This window comes from Eretmochelys imbricata, chromosome 6 (genome assembly GCF_965152235.1).
Source record: "Eretmochelys imbricata isolate rEreImb1 chromosome 6, rEreImb1.hap1, whole genome shotgun sequence".
Classification (NCBI taxonomy): Eukaryota; Metazoa; Chordata; order Testudines; family Cheloniidae; genus Eretmochelys; species Eretmochelys imbricata.
The window spans coordinates 84,397,865-84,417,355 of record NC_135577.1 but is presented as its reverse complement, the minus strand read 5'-3'; the positions used below and the strand labels follow the sequence as shown (position 1 = coordinate 84,417,355).

The 19,491-nt window shown below is 39.5% G+C and overlaps 1 protein-coding gene across 1 annotated transcript in view; it reads right to left on the bottom strand.

Annotated features, from left to right (window-relative positions):
- AKAP6 (A-kinase anchoring protein 6) overlaps positions 1–19,491 on the bottom strand; it is a 295,294-nt gene that overhangs the window by 177,460 nt on the left and 98,343 nt on the right. The gene's annotated exons all lie outside the window — the stretch shown is intronic.

Here is a 19,491-nt window from a genome sequence, read left to right as displayed (position 1 = left end):
CAAAGGAAGAGGGAAATACTTGGAATGTTTAATCATAATTCATATGTGGCCCTCAGTCCCACAGGCAATCCTTACGGTCATCTGTGGGAGTTCTGCGTGAAGAGTGAGAACAATAAGTACATGGCCCTCTGGATGAAAGGGTCATTCTCCATCTGGGAATGAGTTTGTTTGTAGATGTTAGACTGAACTGTGCATGTGCCCAACTGTACTTTAGTTTCTCCACCAACTGCCCTGAATTGCTCCAAATCCTACTTATTAACTACCAGGCACCACAAAATATCTAAGCTTCCTTTCTGAGGGAAACAAAGAAAACATTTGCAAGTAGAATAGAGCAATTCCTTCCTGTCACCAAACTGTATTAAACCCAACTATAGCAATTTGAATTGTATCATGTGACAGGGAATAATGCAGTGTGGCCTTAGGATAAAGCATTGGTGGGCATTAGATACCTACAACTTGTACAACTGCAGGCGTCCTCAAGGCAGCGAGGGGGGCCCCGATATGGTGACTCAGTTACTTGTCCCTGGTGACAAACACAGTTGCAGTGGAGCCAGAACACACTCCACCTGTTCAGAGGATACAACTTTGCTCTACAAAATGGCGTCTTCCAAGTGGTGTGATCTTGCACACACTGAATGTGAGGTCATGCTGCCTGGAGGATGCCATTTTGTAGAGCAAAAGCAAGGGCACCAGAATTGGGCTTTGCAGGGGGCCTACATGGGACAAATGCTGCCACTGGGAGAAAGCAAGGGAAAGGGGGGTTGGGAGGGAACGCACCAAAGCTATAATAAGAGGATCGTTTTTATTTGATTTGTTGGGGTTTGGGGAATTTTGTTGATCAAGTGTGGTTACATAGAATTCTGCTCTCTCTCAGAAAACATCCTAACTGATGCATAGAATGCTCATTCATACAAACGGGACTTGAGCATTCAAATAGAGGACAAGGCTCCAGCTTCCAGAGATAGCGTATGTTTTAATTATATGGGAAGTTGAAAGAATCTGTGTTGTTCCATTATGTCTGATTATTAGGGAACATGCAAACAAGCAAAAATGGAGGTCTGATAATATGCTTCATTTCTTAAAAGACCAATTTTTAAATTTATTTAAAAATATATAAATAATGGATTTACTTGTACAGTTGCAGAAAATTCATTCTATACTTAAAGAGTATGTGCTGCAGTTTTAGGAAAGATGCACACTATTGTTCATACACAACAGAGGTTGAATCCATGATTTAAGTATTAAACTCAGCTCATCTTTAACTCAGCTGCAATTGGTGCCGCTATAATATTCCTATAGTTGTTTTGTTTGACGGAGAAGAACTGTTGCCTGCATAGCAGCACAGTTTGAAGGAAAAGAGGGAAATTTAAAATTCTAAACATTAGCAGCAGCTTCATGAAAAAAAGTCTTGTGTTAAACCATTCTGCATTTAACAATGCTTTTATTCCCAGGAAAACTCAATCTAGTAACTCCCTAAAACTAAACAGGCATTAAGTGCCTAATAAAAAACCTGAAGGTATACTAAATAGGGTATGATACAAGTACATGAAATACTTGATAATAGATAGGAAACTCTTATTGTGTACAAATGTCGTGAATATTCTTTACTTATACAACTGTTGACCAATTAATTACAAATTAAGTACTATATAATTAGAGGGCAATACTGAATATATGATTATTTCAGTGTTAACACAAGTGTAGCTTGCATGGTAATTATTTTTGGATCTATAAAGTGTCATTGACCAGTAATTTGCAAAACTATGAAAATACCACAGTTACATAATATATGAAGTAAGGCTTACATAACTTAAATAACTGGCCCTGCCAAAAGAATGACTGGAAACCGGAGTGGATAGATTTAAATCAAAGTAATTTAAATCACCAATTTTAATTATGATTTAAATGAGCAAACAGGAAACTCTGATTTAAATAATCAATTTTAATCTTATTTTGTATGCAGAGTTTTTAGTTTTTTCCATAAAGAAAGCTTGATTCTCTAGTTGGTAACCACTAAAACATGTTGTTTTACAAGTAAATATAGATTGCATACTAAATTTAGGACATCTTTTTGCTATCCAAGAAGATACAGTGTATTGATTAAATTTATTTAAGCAGTAATATAGCTTAATTTACATTTATTCCAACTCTTCATTTTTACTTTTTTATTATGTTAGAAAATGGTTAATCATGCATTTCTTAATTACTAGATGATTAAATTTTTACTCATGATTTGTGTCATTCTATTTGGAGGCACAAAACCAGCATTTTAATTTTATTAGTTAAATAAAACTACCTTAAATATGCTGGATAAATAAGAAAAAAAGTTTATCAAAACTTTTAAAGTTTTGCACTTAGTTTTGCACTTAAAACTAACTGATTTATTAAAGAAAGGAAATATTATCTATACTTAGTGAATTGAACTGATTGGTCACCATGTCCTTCAAGACTGTAGAATTAACAGATTTTTATCCTCTCACATCTAGTTTTTGTTCATAAATTGGAAAAGAAAAACAAGGTTTCCTGCTTTTTCAGCTCCCAATTAGTTCCTCACATTTGATGAACTAGTCATTGCCTGAACTAGTTGGATAAACTGAAAAGAAGAACATTCTCTCTGCACCTGTGAAAGAGGCTACTGCTGTCAAAAGCTGGTTTAGCACTTCAACAAACCCTGGTTCCAAGTGTTTAACCAATGACTTCCATCCGTTCATTGCGTCTACTTTCTTTAAAACTTTGACAGTAAACGTCAATGTTCATAAAAAATCTGACATTTTTGCTTTAATACTTGATTTTTATCCACTCAGCTGGAAAGCATTTTTTAAAATGTATTCACCAGCTCTTCACAAAAGAGAGTTGCCATTTTAAACCCAAAGGTTGCATTCTCTATTTAGCATCCATGTAAACAGCCATTGCAAACTATTGGGATTTGAATTCTCCATTGCTAATACAGCTGGCTATACGAACTCATCCAGACACTAAGGCCTGCTGTTGAAATTAGCGAAGTATAGCTTTTCAGAAATTCTTTTGAATGATGTGTCCTTTAACCGGTAAAAATATTTTAATATTACTATTAAAATCCAGAAAAGGAAAATTATTTTTTGCCTGGGAAATTGCTGGTTCCAGAGCACTACATGGGGAAACGTTCCATGAATCAGTTTGACGCAGACTAAACTGTGTGAATAGACTGAACCGCAGCCCATTCTTACAGCACACAAACTCTGTCTTTGTGTTCAGACTCTCACCTCTCCCAGGTGTGTTACTGGGTTCTCAGAAACACCACCACAAATATATTTCAGACTGAATTTGGCTGTCCCTCCAGGACTTCCTCAGTCCAAGGACCCGGTTTCCTTCTCCCCAGAGAATTACTCCCACTTCCCTTGTTTTCAAGGTGGAATTATTGAGCAGCACCTGCCACAATGAGTCAGCAGAACAAAAGCAGCTTTATCGAGGGTTCTAACCCTTGCTAGCAGGATGAGTTCACAGAAATGCACTGTTGTATACCATTAGTTTTCTGGAAGCCATATTTTATAGGTACAATGGATTTTTATAACATCTTGTTGGTGGGTTTGAATAATTTTCTCTGTTGCCCTGAGGTTACTTTAATTTGTATTGTTTAGAACCACTCGGCTTTACTTTACTCTTACAATCCAAATGTGAACAGTTCACAGGATATCCTATTATACAAAAGAAATATCTTCAAAATGTGGTATAAGTGTGTAGTGCTGGAATCTTCCTTCCAATAACCAGTTTGCCAAATAGCTGTTAAGGTCAGTTACAGAGCTTGCACATTCGTATGTGGTAGCTGTTTCTTCAAGATAAGTGACAATGAATGTCATGTACTGGATTTCATGTCCAAGGCCATAAAGCAGGACTGAATGTGCTCTGGTATTGGATGTGCTGCATTCTCAGGGATAACTACATTAAACTACAGTTAAGATTAAAAACAAGAGAGAAAGAAACGTCTATGTGAATGTTGTGGTTTTCTCCAAAACACTATGCAAACCGTAGTCTAAAAATTTTAAGATAAGGTTCCATTTTAAAGTTAACAACAAAAATGTATTACATGGGTATGAACACTCAAGCTCACCAGATACCCTTAACTATCACATTGTATCATTGCCCTGAGAATTGATTGACTCTGGAACAAAGGGACTGATCCCACTAGTATATAAAAATTAATGATAAAATTCCATTCACTTTTCTGGGATGAGAATCCAGCCCAATGTATGACACAAAAAACCACACAGGCTCAAGGCATCCCTGACCAAGAAAATTAAAAAAACAATGTTTAATCTTACACTGACATATCATTTAAACCAAACTATATCTGTGTACACCTTGCAGGCTCACTTGTCTACTATTTTTTTCCCAGGACACACACAATCCACTGAGAAATACATGTTTGGATATATCATGAATTAAAAAACACATAGTCCACACTGTTTTCCAAAGGTCTATGCACCTCCAAATACAAAATTATTGTTTGATAGCAAAGTGTAGTGAGACAAAGGGATGTATGTATGTATGTACATACTGTAGTATTCATTTGCTACATTCTACATATCAACAGTACAAATAACAGCTTTTACAAATTTAAGATGTCCACAGTCACAATCTAATCCTCAGGGAACCTCTGTCAGGCAATTTCCCCATTTTTCTTCACATCCTCATTTTACAGAAGAGGACACAAACACGGAGAGGTTTTGACTTGCTAGAAAAGGGAGTGTGGTCCTCTGTGCCATGTTTTATTCATCTGGAAAGTAATGAAATTTCACATTCCACAGGTGAAATCTGAAAATATATGGGTTTTAGTATGTTTACAGCTACCTGCAGACGCCATTATCTTCACTGTACTGATTCAGAAGCATGGGAATCTAGTGGATTTGGCAACTGCATTAGACAAGAAATGTAGGGAATTATTTTCAAAGGTGCTGAGCTCCCACATCTCCAGTTGAAGTCAATGGGAGCTGCAGGTGTGGAAAATCAGGTTTAGATTCTACCACTTCTTGCACTGTCCTATAACTTTAGGCAAGTCACGAGATCTTGTGTCTCTCTTTCCTCATTTGTTAAATAGAGATTATGATATTTATCTATGTTTACAGGGGTGGTGTGAGGCTCCAATATATATCTGTGAATTGTTATTACTCAGTGAAACAGATGGGAATAGAACAGGGGTCTCAAACACGTGGCCCACGGGCTGAGTTATTTGCTGTGGCCCGCTAAGCTCCCTGTGTCCCCCCCCAGAGTTATTTCCTGCAGCTCCCAAGCTCCCCTCCGCCCCCAGCATGCCGTGTCCCTGCTCCTCTGCCTACCTCCCGGTGCTTCCTGCCACTAAACAGCTGTTTGGCGGTGCCTACTGCTTTCCAGGAAGGAGGGGTGAGGAGCAGGGAGCCGTGCACTCAGAGGCGGTGGCAGGGCAGGGGCGGGGATTTGGGGAAGGGGTTGGAATAGGGTCAGGAAGGGGGCGGAGTTGGGGTGGGGACTTTGGGGAAGGGGTTGGAAGAAGCGGGGCAGGGGCGGGGCCTCATTGAAGGGGTGGAGTGGGGTCAGGGCCAGGGCAGCAGCAAGGGGAGGGGCTTTTGTACCATTATATGAAAAGGTGTCAGTGATGCGGCCCACGGGCCAATGTACTAGTCCTCATGTGGCCTGCGTGGTGATTTGAGTTTGAGATCCCTGGACTAGAACATGAAGTCTCTAGCCCCATATTCCTGTGCAGTTTCCTAGACACTGGGGATCTTTTGATGGGGAAAGTATGAGCAAGGAGCTTTTAAGGCAATTTGATGCAGACTCCCTGGTCTCTGTTCTAGAGACTTTGCAGGATATTTCTGCTTGATGTGGATTATAAAAAAAAAAAAAAAAAATGTATGCTGGCCTGGCAATAATGTGTTGTTTAAGAAGCTTGTGTCAGGCCAGTGTATTGCCATATGGTTTCTTTAGAACACTACATTGTTTAAAATTCACATAAAAATTGGTTTGATTACCAATTATTTATCTCTTCTACCCTCCAGTGCATTACTCCTTACCAGAGAAGAGTAAAACAAATGTGGAGTTCCTAGGTCAAACTGTTCAGAAGTTATATTTTTCAAATATAACACAATCAAACTGGAAAATATCCAAGAAGTGAGAGAATCTCATTTTTTGAACTTTCCCCATCTTTCCAAATGTCTGGTCCAATTTTGTCTGTGACTGTGTAGACTAGCATTTCACCGTTATAAATGCATGTAACATATGTATTGCTGATCTCACCTTCAGCTGTATCACAATCATATTTTTCACAAGTCATGTATATCTGTGGTTATCAACCAGAGGTACACATACCCCTGGAAGTACACAGAGGTCTTCCAGGGGGTACATCAACTCATCTAGATATTTGCCTCGTTTTACCACAGGCTACATAAAAAGCACTAGCGAAAACAGTACAAACTAAAATTTCATACAATGATTTGTTTATAATGCTCTATATACTGCATGCTGAAAGGTAAGAACAATATTAATATTACAATTGATTTATTTTATAATTCCATGGTAAAAATGAGAAAGTAAGCCATTTTTCTGTAATAGTGTGCTGTGACACTTTTGTATTTTTATTTCTGATTTTGTAAGCAAGTAGTTTCTAAGTGAGGTGAAACTTGGGGAATACGCAAGACAAATCAGGCTCCGGCAAGGGGTACAGTAGTCTGGAAAGGTTGAGAGCCACTGACATATATAAAAACAGCTGTGGACTTGCTGTTGTAGGGATTATCGATTACTGTTACCAATCTTGTTTATTTGTGTGCTGTAGTTATAGTAATTAACATTTGTAACAAATAAATATTTTACATTGTTGAAGTTCCAAAACTGGCACCCCACTACATCAAATTGACAATTTGCTTTGCCGCTCTTTCTATTTATACCTACCTGTGAGTGTGGGGCCCCTTCTGTTTGAGGCCAATACGCTAGTACAAGTTTAATTTTTGCTGAATTTCATGCATTTTCACAGCATTTGTGTCTTACAAAATATATCAGTAAAATCTGAATTTTGCACAACTACAAAATTGCAAATCAAACGCAAGAAGTTTTGGCCCATCTTTATTCATCATATTTTACATCTTCAGTTTAACATTATTACTGGTTAATAGGTGCACCTGAAAATCAAGCTGTATTGTAATATCTGGTGCGTTATGTTAAATGAATCTTTTCTAGGGCAGCAAGTCTTTTTTCCCCCTTCCTAATGAAGAATATCTCATCTTTTCCAATTTTCCTATCAAACGCATCCACATCATCTTGAAACAGTGCCACATCCAGCTGCATCTATACTCAGCTTCAATTACATGAAATTACCCAACCTACTCTTAGGTCCTTTAGGTGCTCTTTTCCTATGTGAGGCACATGCATGGTGCATCTCTTGTGAAGTGCATGATTACAAACTATTCAGCACAGCCTGTTTTAAGTAAACAGTAAATTAAATATTGTCAGTTCTTGTTCAAACTTGCTCTTATGAAGGAACTTCTAGAATGGGTTTCATAAAAGTCTAGATTTAAGAAAGGGCTGGGCATAGAGGAATAGCTTTTTTAAAGAACCTTCTCTTGGCTCACCAGTTTGTATCTCTAGCTTTTTTCTTTTTAAATCTACTATATCATTGTTTTTTTAGGATTGATTCAGGATTTGGACATCCTGTTTAGGTGCCATTATTTGAAAACTGGACTCTACGGAATAGTGAAATCTTGCGCTTAGGCTACATATGAAGAAATGTTAGGATAGTGGTAATTTTTGCCACAATTTTTCATAAATGACAGTTTCTCCTTCAACAGATGCTCAACAATATTTTTTCCTTCACAGAATCTCAAAAAGAATTGTCACCTTTCAAATCAGCTGCCATTATCTTTTGTATTCAATGAAACTGAAGCCATATATTGCCTTTAGCACAGGTGGCCTCTGCCTTCGCCAGTTCCTCGGTGTTTCTCTCTAGCTCCTAACAGTATTGAGCTATCATTTTCCCCAATAGCAGCTTGGTTTTATGGTTACTGGGAACAATAGGAGACAGTGAACATTTTGTGAGAGGGCACACTTAACTGAGGGCAACCTCTGGTCATAAGCCTGTTGAGAACAATGGGAAATGGTAGCCATTTTGAGAGAAGACAGTTCTTTTAGAGTTTCTCTGGAGAAGAATTCATGCACTGCCCTGTGCTGAAAGATAAACATTGGGGAAAAAAACGAATCCTGAATATTTCTTTGTCCCGTAATACCATAATAAAAAGGAATTAAAATGTAATGCGCCTCTAAAATTAGTTTAAGCTAATTTGGGACCCCAAGCACTTGAATGCTTTCATCATAATATGCAGTGTTGTTGTACCCACATTGGTCCCAGAATATTAGAGAGGCCAGGTGGATGAGAAAATATCTTTTATTGGAGAGAGATAAGCTCTCAGCTCTCAAGCGTCATAATAATAATCACATGGTTATTGCATAGTGTTGCTGCAGGACAGAAATAAGGTTGTTTGAGTGCCCTAACAATGCCTCCTGTGTCTTAACATGTCAGGATTTCTTTTAAATTTAATATTAATTCTGAATAATCTGGGTTCATAATTCTTTGTTATGTGATAATTACAACATCCTTGAAATGTTTTATCTTACATTACTCACACATACTCTCAACCATAACTCCATTTTAACATGGTTTTGTCTGGAAATTGATATTGCACCTAGCACACCTGGAAAGTTACATACAAACTGGTGGGAGTTTAATGAAGAACAAAAAAATATGATTAAAAGGTTTAAAGGGCAGAGGAAAGATTCCAAGAACTAAACAAGATTAGCTAAATGATGATTAAGGGGAAGAAGGAATATAAATGTCCATTTGTATTTCACAAGGATGAACATCAAGGAGAGAGAAAACTTATTTAGCATGGGTAAGTATAAGAGGGTGCAATAGCTAGGACTAATGGAATTAAATTAAGAAAATCTAAGCTAAACATCAGGGAAGTTTCTCTGACAGTGAGATCTACTAGATTGTGTAATAATCTCCTAATGAAAACAGTGAAAGCTCCATCCCTGGAGACATTAAAAACTAGACTGCAGAAAGCGCTGGAGAATATACTATTTGGAACAATCCTACACTGAAGCCAGGGGGACTAGATGATCTTATAGATAGACTCATAGAAATAAGAGATGAAAACTATTTTATGCATGCCCCATCAAGCAAATTGAGATTACTAGCCTCAAAATCTTAGGATACAGAATACTAATTTTATATTTTTGGATGTTAGACATGAAAAAATATCATTAGATCATCCAGCCTCCCTTTCCTAATTCAGAAGAGATCCCTACCGCATATTTTCTAGTCCATCTCCATTCTAAACATCAAACATGACGTAATTTCAACCTCTTCCTTTGGAAAACTATTATACAACCTAATATGACTCATTGTCATATTTTCTTGACATTCTGCCTACTTTTACCCTTTCTCAATTTCATTGCATTACCTGAGCACTACACCTAATGTGTCTCTCTCTTTGTTTAAGTCTTCCCACTATTAGTAAACTGTTATGTTTTCCCTTGGTCACCTCTTAGTTTTACCCAGATAGCTCTTTTGAACTTTCCTCGTAAGTCAAATCTTTCATGGCTCCTGATTACAGAGATGAGAAACAAAAATACTCTCTCCATTTTATCAGTATCTTTTGGCAATGTGGTACCAAGATTTGAATGCATAATTTCAAGCTGTATAGGGAGAGGGATGATTATGTCTCTACTCTGTCATGGAATGCCATTGCATATGCAGGTCAAAATCATAATGGCTTTTTTTCTACAAAAATTTCATATTGTAAACTCATGTCAAATTTGCTGTTATCTCTAATCTCTTCCAGTTTTACATCTTACAATATTTCTTTTTGCTATTGAGTATGTGCATTTTAGATTGCCCACCGCAAGTATAGGTTTACAGTTTCCTAAACTTATTCTCAGTTTATTTGCTGCTTGTGATTCTAATCTCTCCAGGTTCAAAGTGTTATTTCTTTGTACTGACTGGTGTTCACAACTCCTGCCAATTTAGCATCACCTGCAAATTTCAAAAACTTGTTGCTTATTTCCTTTTCCAGATAATTAGTGAAGATGTTGAAGATTAACACTGATCTCATCAGATCCTGGACGCTTTGCCTGAAATCTATAAGTTGCTGTTTATTATTCCACTCTGTTTATGGTCTTTAGCCAGTTTTCGTCCACATGACAATGTTTCTATCCAAGCCAATTTGCATTCATTTTTCAAGTACGATTTCATGAGACACAGCATCAAACTGCTTTATCTAAATTTAAATCCTTTTACCAACTATTATGGTTCCAGGATAATGCTGTACTTTGACACCACTCTGCCTCGTCCATGAGGCCCATACCTGCACTTCTGTCAGCCCCTCACTTTTGGGCTGGATCACCCCAGTACAGCCCTCCCTGTTTCCCAGAACAATATTACTTCCAGCACATCTGACTGGGTTTGGCCCCTGCTGTATATTTTTCTCCAGGAGCTTGTGACCCAGTATGAAATTGCAGTAAGAAAGGACAGCTTTTTCAAAACATGTGTGATCTGTTTATCCAAAGAAACATCACAAATACGGAGACGAGTTAAAATACAATTTAAATGCATATTAATTTACCTAAACCTGGGCCTTTCTTTGCCTCTTTTAGGGAGGCTCACATCATTGGAGTGAGGCCTCCCTGAAATCTTTATCTCTCAATCTGATTCTCTGGGCAGTGTCTCTCCCACATAATTCACAGTTTATAAATTCCAAATATCCTTTTTTCAAAGTTCCTGTGTCTGACTTGGGACCCCACACCAGGTCCAAACTGGCGTATGCATTTCTCTAGAAAAGACAGTGGATTCAGGTATTGTTCCTTTGAGCACGAGGTGGCAACCTTGCTGCGGTCCTGGAGAGCTCAAGCTGGACTTAACTCTTTGGATTCCATAGACTCAGACACATAACTTCTAGTCCCACAGATATATGTGTATGTGTGTGTGTACATGTATATCAAACATTTACAAACATTAAGGCAGACTATGATAGATATTGCCATCACATGCAACATCTTGGAGACTATATTATACTAAATCTATGAATGTTTCATGTGTGACTGTGTTCTGTTCCATGTGGGAGGGTTACCACAGCTCCTCCAGGAACTAAACACAGTGAGTGATGATTAAGGCGAGTCACTGACACTGAACAACTCCAGAGAAATTCCACCCCCTGGGGTTGATTGCATATATTGGTTCAAACTGGATTTTCCAGAGACTAGGAGACAAAGAAAGGGCTTTTGGTATAAAAGGATGAGCTTGAACTGACACACAGCCTTCTTTCTGCTCCAGCAAATAGACAGGACCTTCTGTCCAAGGAGGGCCCCAACCGTTGTAGAAGGATTGGAAAGACATTGGCTTACTAGGGCCCCCTAAAACTGATTTGTGGTCTTTGGCAAGCTTTTAGCACATATTTTGGAACTTTTACTGTTTTTTATATAATGTTTTTAACTTTAAGCATAAATGTGCTTGCTCAGAAAGAGCTGTGTGGTGACTTGTAACTGCTGGCAGTACACTGTTCATAGTCCTCAGAGAAAAAGCAAAGCATAGGTGCTGGCCTTTAGGCAGACTGGCTTGCTGGGGGTATCACGGTGAATGGCAGGGGCTGTGCAGCCTTAAAACATCCCTGTTAGAAGGGAGTGAGACAAGGGTCCCTGTCCAGACAGGTGACAGCTGGAGATATGAGACCTGGCTGGAAACTCCTGGAGAGGACCACGGTGGGTAGAGGGCAGATGCAGGTGCAGCTACCCTGAAACTGTGACACAGAAAATTCTCACGTTCTTCACACCAACTCGCCCCAATTATGCAAACATATATGTGAATAACTACTCATGCAAATAGCTTCAGCTTGAGACCTAATTTTGTCATTCTATCCAAAAAGAAAAAAAAACCCAGCAATCAAGTTTGTGTGACCATACTTATTCTTTATACGTCCTTGCTGCTTGTTGCTGATAGTATTATTACTTTCTAGTGTTTTTCTTAAACTTTTCATCATTAGGGATGTAATTTAGGTTTAAAATTTGGTAACTACCAAGATCATTCTTTCTTTATCTGAAAATAAGTCCTACATTTTAACTTTTCTCTAGTCTCTCATTTCCACCCCAATATTTAATTTTTTCAGAAAAGTGTCAGCAATACAGAAAGTTAGCTATTTTCCTTTATACTCTAGCCTAGAACACAATATCTGGACCAGTTGCTTTGCATATTTTCAAATTTGTAAGTACCCCAGACAATTTTGAGTCATCATTAATTTTCGTTTCAGGCCTGACTCTCAGCCCATACAAAAAATCACTGGATGAACTCCCATTGACTTACTGAGAATTGGATCAGAACCTTAATATCATCTTGATTTTGAAAGGTGTTGAGCACTTGCAGTACTTACTGAACTAAGTGGGAACAGAGGTTGTTTATACCTTCTGAAAATAAGTCCATAAAGGACATACTTTCTTTTTGGTTCTTTTCCCATGGGTATACTTTCACAAAAACTTTTCTTAATTCCTTTGGCTAGCAAGAAATCATTTGGCATCTGTGCTGCCTGTTTCTCTTTCCTGTAAGCCCAAATTGCAAGGGCCAGATTTATTGCCTGAATTCCACTGGTGGAACACGGGTTATAGAAAGTCAGGCTGCAAAAGTCCCCCAGAAGAGGGAGAAGAGAGACAGTAGGGGGCTTTGGCAAAGACCAGAACGGACACAGAGTCTGGGAGGTCATGGGGCCAACCTGGCTGAGAGATGTGCTGATTCAGTGCATCTCCCTGGCAGTCACTGCCAGCAACACTACATGGAGTTCAGACTAGAATTTAAAGTGGTTTTCCCTAGGCAGATTTCTAAACTGCCATTCAGCATAGCTGTCCCAACAATAGCAAAATTTGCAATATATTGCCAAATGGCCAAGAGAATGGTCATAATTTCCAACTATCGGGCACCTTTATCTATAGCTCTGGCATCTGGAAGGCATTGTAACATCCTTTTTTCTTTAGCTGGGACACAGATATCTAGTCCCAGTTTCCTTATTATGTAGTTACCATTCAGTATCATTTGCTGCCTCTTTCTTGCTACCATCTCTTTTGCTCTGAGGGGAGGATTTTCAAAGGCCCATAAGGCAGGTTTAGATGCCCAATTCCCAATGACTTTCAATGGAATTGGATGCCTAACTACCCTTTCTGCCTTTGAAAATGACCCTAGATCATTGGTTGGCTGCTGTCTGCCCTAGGACTATTCTTGGTCTTCTGATGATACTCCTCCGTCCTCTCTCCAAGGGCAGAATATCTATTGCTAGCAACAAGGATGACACATTCTCTTATCACTTTTTTTTTTGCATCTCCATAACCATCTATGCCATGTATTGTTTCAATTTATTCTGATGACCTTCTTTTGCCCTATACCCAATATTTTTTCCCTTCCATCTCCCAGTGATGTCAAAAGCCGCTAGAGCTCCTGCACAGTTCCACCTGAGGTATATAGTAGTTGTCCCCTGGGGCTCATTTAGGGAAAGAAACTTTATGATTTCCACATTGGATTATCCTCACTCTGCCAGTGCCACTGTTTTCCGGAGACATGTTCAAGAGAGATTATCCCTAACCTGCAATTTACCTCCCTTCAGATCTGCTCAGAAAATTTGAGCCAAGTTGTAGAAATGGAGACTTGTCAGGCTGTGCTATCGCCATATTTCTCCAGACTGTCGTATGTCACACAACGTGTTTGCAAGTGCACCCCATTCATGGGGAGAAATGGTATTCCAAAAGGGCTATTTTAACCACTACTGATTGCTAGTTTGTACTGTCCTGACACCAGCAGAAAAGGCCAGTTCAGGTGAAAAGATTTTTCTATCCCAGAGGCAAATATCTGATGCACAACAGGCTCTGTAGATGTGGAGTCACTAAGGTGATAAACAGCCATATGTATATTACTCACATGTACTTTTGCTAATCTACAGATCCCAACGCACACATTAGCACTTAATAATACGATGTGGTTTTAGAACAATCCCTGAAGGATGTTAGTTCTATTAAAATTCTTTGAGAGCTTGGAGGTTGGATATAATCTGCTTCCACATGTCTTATGCAATTAAAAGGTGAAGTGAAATGCCTCCTTAACAAAATAAATGTAATAAACTGTTTGTGATCCCAAATTATTAACTGAATGCATGTGTGGAATTAGAAATGACAAATAAACACATAATAAAACGTGAACAGAAAGGTTTTTTACCAGCCAAGACCTCAGTTCATGCCCCAAAGTTTACATAGTTCTACTGCAACAGTGGTGACATTACTAACACCAGAAACAGGGCAGGAGCTGCCTTGCTTAAACTGTTTTAGGTGTGAGTGATGTCATCCATCTCCTGTAAGAGAAAAAACACTGAATGCTAAAGGGCTTGACCTCAAGACTTGGCAGGTAAGGAATAGAAGAACAGATTTTAAATGTTTTTAAAATGTAATTATTTGTAATCTGTGTCCCTATACATCTACTCTGTTAATGTTTTGGGATCTCAAAGAGACTGTTTTTTAAAATGCATTTTGGTTCACTTTACAAGACAGCTTATATCTACATTGTTCATATCAATATGGTGGTATTCTGTCCAAAAGACAGAATAAATACATTTAGAAATATACATTAAAAATTACAGATCATTACGGACCACAAGAGCATTTTGCAGTTTACTGAGAAAATAATATTTTTTTTTCCAAATCAGTGTTTTTCAGACATGTTAAAATCACCAGCTCATACTGAGGATTAAGGAATATAAAGAGAAGTATAAAGTTACCAGTGTGGGAACAACTATGTTAAAACTTGTATCAAGCCTCTGAATAGACCTGACTGGAAAAATCTGGATAATCAGATATCTGATGATTTGGAAAAAATCAAACCATTTTGTGGAGACTCTTTGATTTCAATGAAACTGGGGCAAGGTTTTATCTGTTACCTTACCTGACTGCAGGAGTGCTGGAACAATTTGTATAGTGGGGGTGCAGAGAGCCAGTGAACCAAACCATAAACCCTGTATATGATGGAAATCACTTCACGCCAGGGCTGTTGCCACACCCCTAGTTTCAGCACCTATGCCTGACTGGGCTTCCAGTTTGGGGTTTGAGCTGCCCTGGAGTCAGGGACCCCAGGACTTTGAGGTCTGTAGCTTCCTCCATCTGCCAAGCACTGGGATTCTATCTGCTTTCACAGACAGAATTTTTTAATTTTAATCCTGAATAGCAACGATTCTGAATTGTTCGATAAAGGTCATAATGTTGACATAATGTATTTAGACTTTTGTAAGGTGTTTGACTTGGTACCGCACAACATTTTGATTAAAAAACTAAAACAATATAAAATTAACATGAGACACATGAAATGGATTGAAGGCTGGCTAATTGATAGGACTCAAAACATAACTGTAAATGGGGAAGTGGATGTGTTTCAGGTGCAGTCCCTGAGAGATCAGTTTTCTGCCCTATCAATGACCTGGAAGAAACCATAAAATCATCACTAATAAAGTTTATAGGTGACACAAAAAATCAAGGGAGTATAAATAATGAAAATAACAGGTCACTGATTTGGAGTAATCTAGATCACTTGGTAAACTGGGTGCAAGCAAACAATATGCATTTTATTACAGCTAAATGTAAATGTATACATCCAGGAACAAAGAGTATGGGGAGGGGCTCTACCCTGGGAAGAAGTAATTCTGAAAAAGATTTGGGGGTTGTGATGAATAATCAGCTGAAAATGTGACTCAGTGACCAAACAGCTAATACAATCTTGGAGCTATAAAACCAAATTTTGAAATACAAAAATCCTCTGTGAAATGGAATTACCTTTTTCCACCCAGCTTTACCTTTGAGCATGCCCAGTGGGATTTAGATGTTTCCAGGACTCTGAGCAGACTGAATTTGTGTGTGTTTAATATAAGTTCTGGGCCTCCTCTGCCAACAAACCTATGTCCTATACATTACAAGGAACATATCATATTCTCCAATTCCTTATATAAGGGGAAATTACATTTTAACGACCTTATCACTCTCCCTACAAAAGCAATACACTTTATCCTGAAGCCACTCCTGAATATATAGAATGACACACAGCAGTGTCATAAGGCAGTCTCCATGTGGAGCATCCTCCAACAGCAGGCTGCAGCAGAACAGGTGAATCCTGCCTCAGTTTCCCTACTTGTCCGGCCATGAAAAGAACATAGTCTCTTAGTGTCCAATACAATGCCTGCTTCTTAGCATAATTTATTCATATGCACCTGTGCAGTGGTTCCTCAAAACTCTTGTAAAACCCTTCTCCAATTCCCACAACAAACATATAAGTACAGCAGTTTTCTGTTCCCCTCTGCGGGAACATCACTTCTCGGTCACCCACCTGAGAGTCTACCAGCGCTCCATTCTCAATTCCTTTGCCCTTGCTTCAGTGTCCCACTCTCCAGACCTTCACCTGTGAATGACCAAACTCATGACTCTTCCACCAGAGCTCCCAAGTCAGATCTCCCATGAGAAGGCTCTGCAACAGGTTCTACTCCCCAGTTCTCCCTGAGAATCATATCCTGCTCAGGGAATGTCCCTCAGGGACCAACCACTTGTTCCTGGACTCTTCTTGCGGACCTCTGCCCAGATCTTCACCCAGAGAGCTCCCTATCTCCTTCAGTGTTCCACTCCCCAGGTCTCCTTGTCTGTCACTCCTATGCCTGCAACTGGAGATCCACCTTCCAACAACAGTCCTCTTGCTTCTGGGCTTGGCTTCCCCTGACCAAACTGGAGCTTTCCTTTTTCCTAGGGGCCCCTGTCCAAACCTTGTGCTCTTCAGGATTCCCCAGCTTTGGTCAGTTCAAACCACCCCCACCCCCACCCCCAGAATCCCTCACCAGCTCTCTGTTCTATCTCCAGCAGCTCTCCCCTGCTGCTTCCTGACTCCTCTGGTCCCAGGCAGTTCTCACCTGGCCCTTACAGAGTCTCCCAAGCAGCTCTGACCTGCCCCTTTTCCTGACTAAATCCTCAGTCAGTTCTCAGGCATACTCCTTTCCTGTGTCTTTATATGGCTTTGGTGCCTTCTCTTAACCGCAGTTGGGAGGCACATGAGGAGTCACAGGTGCACTGGCTTGCACTACCTCTTCACGGGGCCAGTCACCCTGTAAACTAGTAAAACAACAGATTTATTCAAAACACAATTTTCAAGAAGAAAATTATAACTAACCCATGGAATTATTTCTGATAGATAAAACATTTTCAGTACTTGCAAATATCTATAGACAGAACCTAGAATACTTCAAAAACCTCAAAAGTAGACTTTGCACTTTATAACAGATTCTCCTCTTTTCTTCAATCTGAGCAGGGGGTTTAAAAGAGGTTGATCTATGGATAGGTCTCGTCTGAAATTCAGATTACTCAACTGGTCTAATCAGTCTGTTCTCTGGTCCAGCTCCCCCCTTCCAGGCAGGTCTGATGTACGCTGGATCCTCCAAAGACAGCCCCCAGGTCTAGTGTGGTATAGGGATTCTCCTTGTAGCATATAAGGCAGTAACAGTCAACGTCAAAGCCACCTTACAGGAGGTTTGGTATTTTCAGCTCTGGAAGGAGCAGGTCTAGAAAAAAATTATTGCTCTTGGGAGCTTTGTAACTCCTGAACCTAGTGGGAATTTAGCGAAGAAGTTAATGTGATGCTGTTCCCCTTCACAATGTAAAATACCCTGAGGTAAGCACTGGAAGCCACAACAGCGAAGAGACCATTTTCCTTCACAGAGCTCACAAGACTCTCACAGTTTCTATAGCATCAATTGGTAGGGTTGGGAGAGCAAATTCTCCCACCAGAACATATGAAAAACTTCAATTCCAATTCCTGTTCTCTACACACATATAATGCACGCAGGAAGCTAGTTTAGATCTTTTACAAATCTATCCTTCAAGTGTAATAGTTCTAAGTTGGTCAATAAAGTTACCATCATCTGTGAATCACAAAGTACCCACCTGGACTTCCTTAGGAAATATTTAACTTTTATTTAATTACAGAAATAAGATTCATAGGAGCTAGATACCAAAACAACAGTCTAACCACCTTAGAAATCACTACTTTTCTCACTAGCAGCCATTCTACAATGCTCTATTCCAATTGGTGTATTAGCCTATAAGTTATAGTCCAGAGACAATGTAGAATTTTTTCTGTTCTCAGGCACTTCGAGCCAAGGAATACAGAAACTCACATAGAGATCATTAACAGGTTTCATATGAAGAAAAGGAGTACTTGTGGCACCTTAGAGACTAACAAATTTATTTGAGTATAAGCTTTCGTGAGCTACAGCTCACTTCATCGGATGCATGCAGTGGAAAATACAGTGGGGAGATTTATATACACAGAGAACATGAAACAATGGGTGTTACCATACACACTGTAAGGAGAGTGATCACTTAAGATGAGCTAATACAAGCAGGAGAGCGGGGGGGGAGAAAACATTTTGTAGTGATAATCAAGGTGGGCCATTTCCAGCAGTTGACAAGAGCTTCTGAGGAACAGTGTGTATGGGGGGGAAATAAACATGGGGAAATAGTTTTACTTTGTGTGAAGACCCATCCACTCCCAGTCTCTATTCAAGCCTAAGTTAATTGTATCCAGTTTGGAAATTAATTCCAATTCAGCAGTCTCTCATTGGAGTCTGTTTTTGAAGTTTTTTTGTTGAAGAATGGTCACTTTTAGGTCTCTAATCGAGTGACCAGAGAGATTGAAGTGTTCTCTGACTGGTTTTTGAATGTTACAATTCTTGACGTCTGATCTGTGTCCAATTTATTCTTTTACGTAGAGACTGTCCAGTTTGACCAATATACATGGCAGAGGGGCATTGCTGGCACATGATGGCATATATCACATTGGTGGATGTGCAGGTGAATGAGCCTCTGATAGTGTGGCTGATGTGATTAGGCCCTATGATGATGGAATAGATATGTGGACACAATTGGCAACGGGCTTTGTTGCAAGGATAGGTTCCTGGGTTAGTGGTTCTGTTGTGTGGGGTGTGGTTGCTGGTGAGTATGTGCTTCAGGTTGGGGGGCTGTCTGTAAGCAAGGACTGGCCTGTCTCCCAAGATCTGTGAGAGTGATGGTCGTTCTTCAGGATAGGTTGTAGATCCTTGATGATGCGTTGGAGAGGTTTTAGTTGGGGGCTGAAGGTGATGACTAGTGGCATTCTGTTATTTTCTTTGTTGGGCCTGTCCTGTAGTAGGTGACTTCTGGGTACTCTTCTGGCTCTGTCAATCTGATTCTTCACTTCAGCAGGTGGGTATTGTAGTTGTAAGAATGCTTAATAGAGATCTTGTAGGTGTTTGTCTCTGTCTGAGGGGTTGGAGCAAATGCGGTTGTATCATAGAGCTTGGCTGTAGACAATGGATCGTGTGGTGTGATCTGGGTGAAAGCTGGAGGCATGTAGGTAGGCATAGCAGTCAGTAGGTTTCCGGTATAGGGTCGTGGTTATGTGACCAT